Source organism: Etheostoma spectabile, chromosome 17 (assembly GCF_008692095.1).
Source record: "Etheostoma spectabile isolate EspeVRDwgs_2016 chromosome 17, UIUC_Espe_1.0, whole genome shotgun sequence".
Classification (NCBI taxonomy): Eukaryota; Metazoa; Chordata; class Actinopteri; order Perciformes; family Percidae; genus Etheostoma; species Etheostoma spectabile.
This window is the reverse complement of record NC_045749.1, coordinates 20,661,481-20,672,458: the sequence shown is the minus strand read 5'-3', so window position 1 is coordinate 20,672,458 and position 10,978 is coordinate 20,661,481. Positions and strand designations below refer to the sequence as shown.

General features: G+C 38.7%; 1 protein-coding gene across 2 annotated transcripts in view; it reads left to right on the top strand.

The window, feature by feature from the left end:
* inpp5a (inositol polyphosphate-5-phosphatase A) overlaps positions 1-10,978 on the top strand; it is a 162,992-nt gene that overhangs the window by 27,998 nt on the left and 124,016 nt on the right. The window lies entirely within an intron of this gene.

The window sequence follows — 10,978 nt, the reverse complement described above, 5'->3', positions numbered from 1 at the left end:
CAGTAGAAAGCTGCACTTTAAAATGTAACTGTCATTCTTTTTTTAGTGGTTCCTTTTGTGTATGATTCAATGTTCAATTTGTTCAATAAAAGAATGTTAGAAATGGTTTTATTTAGTTTTACACTCAACAAGGAAATTGTTGAACTTTAACAGAATACTGAAAGCATTAGAAATGCAGGAGTGTAAGAGTACACTTTAATATTTGTTTATTCATCACAAGTAGAGCCAATATTATCGGCCGATATTAGGCATTTTCCGATCTATTGGTATTGGCATTTATAACAGCAGATTCGGATAAATGAAGATTTAAAAAAATTTAATGAAAACGGACGGCCAACCATGTTATGAGTGTTGGCGTTGCATAGTTTGTCCACCAGAGGACGCTCTATAACGTCCCTGTTAGCTATACTGATTTTTTTTGTTATTGTGTTTTTGTTCAAAGGACACTAAGTTTCAATAATACAAATAACTAATGTTAGAGAAACATGTTTTTTGTTTTGTTACTCGTTTCTGGATTAAAAAAAATGATATGTATAATTATACATATTCTGTTTTGTTGTTGTTGTTTTTTAAAATATATATCAGCCGATATTTCGGAATATCAGATTTTCAAATAACCAAATATTTGTATTGGTATCGGGATCGGTCGGGCTCTAAGTAATATCGTTGTCGTGCTGTTTAACCGCGTTTTCACATATGCTCTTCATATCGTGCAGCACTACACTGGAATAAAGCTTTTTATTAGGTTGTGGTTTGCTGTTGCTGTGACATTTGGTCCTTTTTTGCTAGCTCTGAAGATAAACACCAAAAGTCTGTCTTTTGTTGGTGTTGTTGAGTCGATCCGAGCATTGGTCTCTGACACCCGAAGGTACAAACTCCAGAATCAATATCAGAATCAATTTCTGACTTTTAACCTCACGCACAAACACACACAGACAAAAAGCCGAGCTCAAAACCCAGCTCCGTCCTCATTAAGCATTTCTGTGCCGATGCCTCTACAGAGGGGGAGGCATGGGAGCGACTTTTCAAAGCTGGAGAAAGTAGAGCAGGCTTTTCATGTTGAATCTGTGACAGCTTAATTCTCTTCCTCTCTTTCTTCCGTTGCTAAATTATACATACGTTTCTAAGTATGTCCTTCTTGCAGATTGAATCCTCCTTTTGAAAGTGGGAGTAAAACCAGTTTTAGCATGTCCCTCAGGATGTCCTCGGGCCATCAGAGCACGTCGCACCTCGCCAGTTGTTTAGGCCGTACGTGAACTTTTGGAGTTTTGGTTGACAGAATTACTATTGAGCAACTATGCAGTAATATTGAATTGCAATAAGTGTTGTAACATTCAGTAATTGTCAATTGTGTGTGTTGTAAAATGTCTTGTCATGGCTTATTGAGAGGCAAATCCATAGAAGCAAAGGTCAGTACGGCAATAAACATTGTCTTTAAGGCTGATTATTGTATGATATCTTCAAAAAAATAACGGCGACCTTAGGCCATAGCTAATTTGCAAAACCTTTTTGGTCTGGAACCTCGACTTCCAAGTTTTCATTGGCACAGACCCCACGCAATTGAATAGACACCACTACAACCAATCAGGGCTACAAAATGGGACCTACAACCATTCAGAGCAACAAAACGGGGTGAAAAAAATCCGTTTCTGAAAACATTTTGGGCGAACAATAAGCAGTACAGTAATCTTGATTGATATTTGATCAGAACCGTCTAGTTTAAAAAACTTAAAAAAAAAAAAAAACGCCGATTATTGGCCCGTCACTGAATGTGATTAGCTTGATTTTTTTTTTTTTTTTTTTTCTTCAAACAATGTGTTAATTGAGTTTAATTTTAACCAAAACATAGATGTAGAAAAACAATAGAGACAGAAACCAAACTACAGATCACAGCAGCCGACTAAAATTAAAAACACAGATTAAATGGAGTAAATACAGACAGAATGACCTTTTACCTTGGCTTGATTCCATCTTTGAAGACATAATTGGAGCATATACCCAATCAAACAATGTCACAATCTAATACACACATCTCTCCCGCATGAAAAATACTAAATTACTCAGAATTCCTCTCATTTGCCAGTATATCACCCACATCATTTTGGTCAACAAAGTCCAAGAATGGTCCCCAAACTTGTTTAAAGGTATCTTGTCTATCCTTAACCATATATGTTATTCTTTCCATTGTTCGGCAAGAAAACATTTATTTTAAGCCACCGACCAATAATAGGCCTATTTACATCTTTCCAAGCAAGAGAAATCAACCGTTTGGCTTGCAGTAAGCCCATATCTATAAGTACTTTTTTAAGTTAGTATCAGATGGGTATGAATGTGATGATAATACATCATAATGAGCTTGCAGATTTGTCTGCTTTCCAGGGTAATTAGGGCACTTAGCAGTTTAACTCAGCTGTGATACGTGGGCTCAGAAGAACGCATTCTACTTAAAGCGTGGAATTATTGATCTCGCTTACAAGGGACAACATGATTGACAAATTCAGCCAGTATCAATAAATGTCAAAAATACATTGGACATGATATTTCACAGTTCTATCAGCCTTGTTTTGTTCAACCAACAGCCCAAAACCCAAAAGATATTCAGTTTACAGATGAATCAAACCAGCAAATCCTCACATTGGAGAAGCTGCGACGAGACAATGGTTCGCGTTTTTCTGATTGAAATATGTATAATCAATAAATGAAAATGGCTGCAAGTGGAATTTCTGTCACTTTTCTTCAGAGTGTTAATTCCTGCAGCTTCTTTAACATCTTCACTGATGTGTGATGTGTGTACCTAGCAGCACAGCTGTGTGGAGTTGGAGCCTGTTGGGAATTCCCTGCTCCTTGTCACATGATCAAAACTCACTACACTAGTAGTATTTAGAAAGACTTCATGGTGAGGCCTGCAGTTGGTTGGAGTCACCTGATGAAGGCCACACTGGTGACCCTAATAAGGAAGACCAAAGACAGAAATGTGTTGGTCTCCTGATAAGTGGGGGTGGTAGGGGCTCAGTCAGTAGGGAGCTGGGCTGGGAACCGCAGGGTTGCTAGTTCAAGTCCCCATACAGACCAAAGGATGGTGGTGGACTGGTAGCTGGAGAGGTGCCAGTTCACCTCCTGGGCTAGGCGCTCTTGAGCAAAGCACCGAACCCCCAACTGCTTGGGGCGCTTTTCCATGGGAAGCCCCCTCCCACACACACACACACTCTGGCATCTCTCCATTTAGTGCATGTTACTGAGAGGTACTGAGAATGTGTGTAATTCAGGCTTGTGTGTAATAACAACAGAGTGAAAACATTGCAATTTCCCCTTGCGGGATTAATAAAGGATACGTTATTATTATTAGTTTGTGAGTTTTGATCCTTCGAGACTTAAGTGCCTTACAAACCTCGCCAACTGCTGAAATAACTCCTCAAAGTTGACATGTTTGTGTTCTCCACTTAGAAATAATATGAGTAATGCCTCTGTAGTAAAATAATAAATGAGTCGAGCCGCAAAATGAGTTGATACATATTTCTCATGTGACTTTTTAGGAAATCCCCAAAGGTTCCTGGGAAAAGAACCAATAACGTTGACAAAGCTATTTCTGGAAAAACACTGGCAAGATTCTATGCATCATAAATGCATAATCATAAATCTCTTTTCCCTCAGGTTTAACTTTCAGCACGGCATCTGACGCAGGTTTTACATCTCAGATAGAATCCATTTTGAGCTCCAAATGATAAGAAATCCTCCCAGTTTTCTCTTTGGCCGTCGTACTGATCCATTAATATGTAGAGCCTGACCTATAAAGAATTTTTAAGGCAAATAACGATATGAATATTTGATTAAAAAATCCAATATGCTGGTATATCGCCCGATATATATAAAAAAAAATCCATAAATGTGTAACAAAACAGCGTTCCCTAACATTAGTTATTTGTAGTTATTTATGAGCTCACTAAAATAATATGATAATTGTTTTATTGTCACAATAGAACAGAGGAACATCAAAATAAAACTTCTGATAAATAAAATGAATAAAAATACAAACTTAAGATATGAAACTTGAAGTCCTTTGAACAAAAACACATTAACAAAACAAAATAATCAGTGTTGCCAACAGGGACGTTGTAAAGCGCCCTCTGGTGGACAAACTATGCAACACCATCACTCATAACACGGTTGACCATCGGTTTTTTATTTTTTAAATATTAGTTAATCAGGATCATTTATTTGTGTTTAGAAAGGATTCTGGTATAGTACAGGCCAAAAGTTTGGAACCACCTTCTCATAAGTTAAGTATATCTATCCATATGTGTTAATTTATAGTTTTGATCCCTTCAGTGATAATCTACAATGTAAATAGTCATGAAAATAAAGAAAACACATGGAATGAGAAGGTGGTTCCAAACCTTTGGCCTGTACTGTGTATATATGTTTATATTTTTTTGGGGGCATTATAAATGTCGATACCGATAGATCGGGAAATGCCTAATATCGGCCGATAATATCGGCCTGCTGATGTATCAGTCAGGCTCTACTCATGTACTGTAGGTAAACCTTCGCTTAGTACATCCTCTCATTGTCCCACAATGCAAACTGCTTCCCGGCTCGAGTGATAAAGATGTTGTTCTTACAGTGACAGTAACCAGGCCTGTAAAGCGTTTTATTAGATCTCTCAACCACTGATCCCATGTTTGATACTTCAGGAAAGTGTCTGGTGCTTGTAAAAGTTGAGCCTTTTTTATTTTCATCCCGGAGAAGTTGCACTCATTCAGACGTGGATGTTTTTTGTTTTTTTCTACAACCTCAGCCTGTCACTGTTAAAGAACTGTGCTTTACTACACTCCATCATATGAAGGCAAGACGCAGCTGATAGAGGTGCAATGTCGCCTACTATAAAAATCACATTTGTCCAAAGGCAAATCTATTTACTTTACTATTTGTTTTATTGAAAATATATACCGCACTTGGAAATATAACAGGTATTATATCCTTTTCTGTGATGGTCTTGAAAAATATTGGGAAAGAATGAAATTTCAATGACTTTCAATTTCCAGTAGAGTCATTAACTCCCTTAGACCCTTTCCTTCTTGGAGGTGGTATATATGGAACTTTCCACAGCACGGATTAATGGAGGGCTGGGAAAAAAACTCTGGACACTTAGCGGAGCATTGCAGACTCTGTGAGGTCCTCTAACTTGCACAGGTGTTTGGTTCCTTGTCTTGTTCTATCTGTGGTGTGTGTGTGTGTGTGTGTGTGTGTGTGTGTGTCTGTTTCTGTGTGTGTTTTTGTGTGTCTGTTTCTGCATGTTGTTTTGTCTCTCTCCCTCCCATTTAAAATATATATATTTTCTTTGGTCCTGGGACGCGCTCCTATGTCCCAGTGTATGTCCCAGTGTATTGTTTGGAACGGTTTGTAGATGTTTATGTTTTTTAAATCAAAAAAAGAAAGAAAAAAAGAACAAAATTTGATGACAAAAAAAACCCTTTTCGATGTCTCCTAATGTCAAAGAAAGTTTTGCTGTCACAAAAAAACAAACTAGATGTAATCTACTTAAAGCTGCCGCCATAACCTTTGCCTTAAATTCAGAATAAGCACCAAGATATCTAGTAATTTAACTAAAGCAATACACAGTATAGTTCATTTCCATCTTATTTTTCTTTACTATATTCTTGTTTCTCAGGATCAGTTTGAAACATGAGGGCTAACCGTGCTCTATACCAGGACCAGCTAATCCTGGGTGGGCCCTTTTTGCACTGATTGCAGATATGAAATGCTTCTTATCTCCATGAGTAGTTAATTTTTTACTAGGTCTATTAAAGGTATACAGGAGGACGCCACACCCAAGATCAAGTCATCCAAGAAATCTGGAAAATGGATTGAGTTTGGAAATGCTTGTTCTAGGTTATTCTCTGTGACTACAGTACAGCAACAGAAACGGTTACTGTACTGTATAAGCCATGAGACAGACGAATAGTATCTGTCAGTCAGTCAGTCAGTTGTAGCTTGATCATGGGGGGAACTATGGGAGATTTCCCTGTAGCCTTGTTGAATGGTAGAGATTCATCAAGCAGCCTTCAGCTTCCTCACAAGCCGTTGAATGTGAACTCGCATAGGTGTGGATCAAAAGGAGAAACGGCGGGCCTTCACAGTAGGGATAGCCTTGATCCATGCTTGATTTGTGACTCATACTTAGTGTGCTGGGTCCGAGTGGCTTCCCGAACACCGGACCCTCCTTTTGTCTCAGTGGTGGTGTTCTTCCACGCATGCCTTTTGCAGAACAAATAAGGTGATTCATAGATTCCCTTGTGTAATTAAGATCATTGTTGCAAGAACTTCTACATTTAGCTGTGACTAGTTTGTATCCAGAGGGCCTACGTGTATTTAATAAGGACGTAATGCAATATTCCAATCACTTGTGAAACACAAAACTCTCAATTGAACATGGGAAATTGAACAATTTAAAATGCATGGTGTCCAAAATCAACCAATGTGGTTCTGCAGTTTCTGCCTCTGTCACTTCATCTGGTTCTTTGTGTTAACTGTATTAGTACTCCACTGATTGTTGGACAGTAAAACAAAAGAAAAGATCATAGATAGATGCGGCAGAACCAGTGATGTCCTCTTTTTTTATTCCATGCATTCTTCTTCCTTGTCCAGACGGTGCCTACGTACATAACCCACAATGCACCTTGACCGCAGAACAGTTTCAATAGCATGCAATAGCGATTGGTATGAAATGAAGCAGCATGAGGAATCATTAACAGGAATTTTGCATGGACTTGATTGCTGTTTTAGTTTACTGCTTTGTTACTGTGAAACCAAGTTAACTATTAACTTTGTTTGTCATATTTGTCAGATTTTGCTGGGTCATTTCAACGGAACACAGTACAGTTTGGGTATTTGATACGTCAAATATGGGTTTATTAAGCAATTGTAATGAATTAGATAGATCTTCAATCTAAGCCCAGTCAATGGCACTGAATTAGGACATGACCATATGTTAAGGATTCCTTTGTATAACTTGTCACTAAAGAGGTATTTGAGTGCAGTACAGTAGCTCGGTGCATCATATTGTTGTAGGGAGATTGGGGCCGGTGTTGAGTAACACATGGCAGAGGTGTGAGTGGGAGAGCTCTCTCAGTTCAGCTAGTAGCAAAGCTCTGTCAGTTGCTGGGCTCTTAGTGTGTCTTACACAATGAATACACTTTTCAATACTGCATTCGAAGTGAAAAGAAACTTCCAGGATGTCCTTGGTTCTTTATCTGCCTTTGAATGCAAACTGTGTGGGCGCCCTGGTAGCACACCTGGTTGAGCGTGCGCCCCATGTACCAAGGCTCTGTCCTCACCGCAGTGGCCCGGGTTCAATTCCAACCCATGGCCGTTTTCTGCATGCTGTCTTCCCCCTTTCCTGTCTACAACTGTCCTATCAATTAAAGGCAAAAAGCCCCAGACAACTAATCTTAAGAAAAAATGCAAACTGAATGAAGATTGAAGATGAATTTATCGGAAGACATTTTTGACATGTTGCCTGACCAAGCCTTAAATCTGTACAATGCTGCTGATGCACTGCAGTGTTTCCGTCATTCTGCGTCACCCTCATCAGATCCTCTATCTAGAAGGTGTAAAAGCCGCCAAACTGTTGTTGGTTGTGTGTGTGTGTGTGTGTGTGTGTGTGGTGTGTGTGTGGTGTGTGTGTGTGTGTGTGTGTGTGTGTGTGTTGTGTGTGTGTGTGTGTGTGTGTGTGGTGTGTGTGCGCTGCAGTCTAATGCAGTGAGAATAAAAGGCTGTGGTTGCTCTGAGTGCTGTCATTTCCTGTTTTCTGATGCCACTTATCTACACAAATCCCAGCTGATTGTAGAGTTGCTTCACTCTAAAGGGGTGGGTGTGCGTACATTACTATGAATACTAGATTTCATGTTATGCTTTGTTCTTTATTCCACTGCTGCATTTACCCTACAGCTACCATTCTGTTCATGCAGTGTATGTTTTTTTCTGTCAGCTTTCTCTCTTTTTTTTCTTCACGCATCTAAAGCACTTTAAAGCTACATTGTCAACATGGAATTCTTTTCTTTTTTTTCTTTTTACGTAATAGTAGTTTACATGCACATATACTAGAGCCCTACCGATAAAGGAGTTTTAAGGCCAATAAAAATAAGAATATTTGGTTTATTAAAAATCCGATATGCCGATTTATCGGCAGATATATACGTATATTTAAAAATAATAAATCTAGAAACGCGTTACAAAACAAACAGATTTCAGATTAGTTTTTTGTAGTTATTTATGAGTTCCCACTAAAATAATATGATAAGTACTTTTATTGTCACAACAGAACAAAGGAACATGAAAATGTTTGAAGGTCTGATAAATAAAATAAATACAAACTCAAGATATGAAACTTTGTCTTTTGAACAAAAACACACTAACAAAAAGTGCGCCCTCTGGTGGAAAGACTATGCAACTCCAACACTCATAACATGGTTGACAGTCCGTTTTTATTTTTTTAAATATGATGATTGAATATTCAAATGACTTATAATTTCCAGTAGAGTCATTAACTCTTGTCATATACATTTAAAAACATTTTTTTTCAAATGCCGATACCTATATATCGAGAACTGCCTAATATCGGCCGATAATATCGGCCCGCCGATATATCGGTCGGGCTTTGACATGTATCCACAACAATTTCTATGGCTGCTGACACACATAAAACAACAGTGTCCACTCTCAGAACTTCAACTCTGAACTCATGCTGGCATGCAAAAGCACTAGAGAGCGCGCAAACACACACACACACACACACACACACACACAAGATAATAATCAGTTGAACATAAAAGAAACACTAAACAGAAGCTTAAACAGACTTTATATGGGCCTATGTTGGGGATACATACTAGATTAAAAAAAATAACAGGAGATAAAACTTGTAACCACACTGAGGTAGCAGTCACTGTCGGATTTAATTTGCTGCTAATGCTAAAAGGTGAAGTTATTATACTATCTATTATACTGAAGTAGCGAGAAGGAAACATCAGATCTGCGTGGACCGATGAAGAGACAGTAATCTCGCTTAAATTGCTGCATGAAACGAAAAATCAAAAAAAAAATGAATGGGCCACGGGGGAGTTTCATTAGATGATGCGACAGGCACTTCATCCTCCTCCACACCTCCATACGTCATCCTCTAGGAGGATGAAGACATCTCCCAGGAGCCATCCTAGGTCTAATTCAGTGTTTTGACAGAGTGGGCCTGCTCTAATTAATCCCATAATGAGCTTCTTTGATGTGGAGTTATATAAAACACTGAGGGGACACATCTCCGTGTCATCAAGCCTCCGCTGAATAACTGTAAAGGAGAGGACTTAGAAAAAGTGACCACCTGTCGGAAGGACACAGGGCCAGCTAATCGACCTGATTCTTCCGCTGCTCCCCTCTCCTCTCTCAGATCTCCTCCCTCCATCAATGGCCTCCATCTAGGCGGAGTATTTTTAGTCCACTGCCTGCTCCCCTGAAAGCCAATAACCTCCTTTCGAACAGTCTGTCAACACACACACCAGAGCTGGGCAATATCAAGTAAATCCAACACCACGATATTTCTGACCAAAAATATTGATGTCAATATTGCAGGGTTGACTTTTGGTGCTGTTAACAATGAGATTATAGATAAATAATCCTCAGTAATGTGGATATGAAGACTAAATGAGTATAGGAAAATAACAGAACAGCTAGAACAGTCTGGTAAGTTCAGAAACATACATCACGACTGTTATGGAGCCTTTAAAACCAGAAAAAGACAACACTTGTGTCATATCACTATTTTACGATATCCAGAGTTTAAGACGATATCTGTTCTAATAAATTGAAAATCCATATGTTGCCTAGCCATAACACACACCCACACACAGACACAATGCATACGCGTCCCATGCCTTCTTCCACAGCTGTCTTTACCGTCTTTATCTAGATACAAGGAAATAAGATCTTGTTATTAATAGAGGATGACTATAGTCAGTTGAGCTTGGAACAATATCAAAGCATTGAAGATGTTCTCTTTGTTTTTGTGAGCTGTGGTTGTTTGGAGAAGCATTCCAAGCCTCTGTACTATGAAAAGGCATTCACTGATTTATTATATTATAACTGACTTTCAAACTGGATAAAAAGAAAGTTCTGTGGCATTTAACCTGAGCCAGACCGACAACAAAGATAGAAATCATATCCCATCCATACAGGGATAGCAGTATACAGCTGTTAAAACATAATAAAATATATGACATACTGGTATCGGATCAGTACTTGGGATCGCCCGATACGCAAGTTCAGGTATCAGAATCGGTGTCAGGAAGCAAAAAATGGTATCGGACCATCTCTACTCAAATTAGACGGGACTCGTTAAAGGGTAGTTTTAATTCAGTTCTCTGAAAAGCCATTCTGAGAAAGTCACAAGCAAAGAATATAAAAAATAATGGGAGTTGCATCAGTGACGTCACCCCTTGGTAATAGTGGACTAATGTTTTGAGGCCAGGAGTTTGGCATTTGGCTGTCGCCATCTTGTTTTTTTGGAGCCAAAAGTGACGATATTTGGATGAGTGGGTGGAGCTGGCGATTTTAGCGGCTAAGCCAGTGTAGTGTGTGGTTTCAATGGAGCTGCAGTAAGCTAAACGCTAAAGAGGGAAACTTTTTTTTCTCTTAATGAATTAATGGATTAGTTGTCGGAATAGCTGAAAAATGTCAGTCACATCAGTGTAGTGTGGCCACAGAGGAGTGAAAACACACGTAAATATTAACATTTAAGAAGCTGGAATCGAGAATTCTTATGTACGATAAATATAATTGCTAACAACCACTTCATTTGATGGAATTTTTGCTGCTCAAGGCAGTACAAGATTTGAAAGTAGCGTTTGAGACCGTGAACATGAAAGGAAAATGTGTACTGAAGTAATAAATCAAGTGAAAAGTGGGCTATTGTAATTTCCCCATAGACTTG